We start from the raw sequence: 2,002 nt of genomic DNA on the forward strand, positions 1-2,002 counted from the left end.
TCACGCCAAACGAATGTCCTGCTTGCGCGGGACATGGTACACATTACAAATAACCAGAGCATCGGAGAGCAGGGAGGGGCGCCCGGGTGGTTCACTGGGTTATGTGCCTGACTCTTGATCTCAGCTCAGCTCTTGATCTCGGGGTTGTGAGTTAAGCCCTGGTTTGGGCTCCATGCTAGGCGTGAAGCTGGAAGGGAAGGGAAGGGAAGGGAAGGGAAGGGAACGGAAGCAGNAAATGTCCTGCTTGCACGGGACATGGTACACATTACAAATAACCAGAGCATCGGAGAGCAAGGAGGGGCGCCCGGGTGGTTCACTGGGTTATGTGCCTGACTGTTGATCTCAGCTCAGCTCTTGATCTCGGGGTTGTGAGTTAAGCCCTGGTTTGGGCTCCATGCTAGGCGTGAAGCTGGAAGGGAAGGGAAGGGAAGGGAAGGGAAGGGAACGGAAGCAGGGAGGGAGAAAGAGAGAGAGAGAAAGAGAGAAAGAAAGAAAGGAAGAAAGAAAGAGAGAAAGGAAAGAAGGAAGAAAGAATGAAAAGAAGGAAGGAAGGATGAAAGGAAAGAAGGAAGAAAAAGAGAAGGAAGGAAGGAAAGAAGGAAGAAAGAATGGAAGGAAGGAAGGAAGGAAGGAAGGAAGGAAGGAAGGAAGGAAGGGAGGGAGAGAGAAAACAGGGGCAGCACTAGGCCCTGGGGTCAGGGAGAGGCTTCCCAAGCGAGAAGCAAACTCGGGAAGCCATAAAGGAAAATCACAAGGCCTCCAAGCACTGAAAGGTCCAGACTAGACTAAAATCAACAGACAAATGGCAGCCCGGAGGACATCATAGCAACATTTCTGATAGACAAAGGGGCGAGACTCTTAATAAACAAAGGCTGTTACAAATTAATTAGAAATCCCTCTCAACAGAAAAGTGGACAAAGGTTCTGAATAGGCAATTCACAGAAGAGGAGTGAAATCAGCAATAAACATCTGAAGAGCTTCTCAACCAGGGAAATGTAGATTACACAATCAAACAATGAGAGGTTTTGAAGGGCTTGGGGATTTTTTTGTTGTTTTGATTTGGTTTTGTTGCCTGGCCCAACATCCCAGGCTAACAAGGGTGTGCGGCACGGGCGCATGCGGACACAGCCACAGCCACGTGCCCCAGGACCACATCGTGGGGGTGGGGAGGATATTCCTTACTGCAAAACGCACGGATGCTCGGCCACACCGATTCCGCTCAGAAGGCTCTACCTTTATTTGCAGGGACGGCTCTCTCCCTGTATAGGCTGGACCTGTCTTTAAAGCCCTTGCCTTGGGGGGGGCGCCTGGGAGGCTCAGTCCGTTGAGCATCTGACTTCAGCTCAGGTCATGATCTTGCAGTTCGTGGGTTCGAGCCCCGCGTCCGGCTCTGTGCTGACAGCTCAGAGCCTGCAGCCTGCTTCAGGTTCTGTGTCTCCCCCTCTCTCTNATAAAAAAAATTAAAAATAAATAAAGCTCTCACGTTGGACCCCACAGGAAGATGGGAAGAGGTGTGAGGCCGAGAGCAGGGGTGTATGGGGGGCCGGCCTCCAGCTTTGCACACGCTGTTCCCTCTCCCCGAAGCCTCCTCCCTCCCTGGGCCCCACGCCCTTGACTGTCTAGGACTAGAGCCTCACTCCTGTGCTCTCGGAGGCGACCCTGGTCCTTGGGCCATTGTTTCTGAGCAGATTTCCTCACTGGCTGCAGACTCCGTGACCTCTGTCCTATGACTGCAGCCGGATGCGTGTGACTGTCTCCGAGAGCCACCAGCTCTCGGGGGACATCCTGGAATAGCGGTTTCGGTGTCAGTGCTTGGGCTTGGGGGCTTGGGGACCTTGGCCAGGCAGGCTATCCCCACATAAGCTGCTTAAGCAGAGTGTTCATGGGGCTTTCTGCACCTGTTCTGGGGGGGGGAGGGCTCAGGGGCCAGTCCTCCCCCCACCTCCCCCCCCCCACTGCACTGTCCCATCTCTCGGTCACAGGACCCGCCAAGAGCAGCCGG

The sequence above is a fragment of the Crocuta crocuta genome, unplaced genomic scaffold (assembly GCF_008692635.1).
Source record: "Crocuta crocuta isolate KB4526 unplaced genomic scaffold, BGI_CrCroc_1.0 scaffold299, whole genome shotgun sequence".
Lineage (NCBI taxonomy): Eukaryota > Metazoa > Chordata > Mammalia > Carnivora > Hyaenidae > Crocuta > Crocuta crocuta.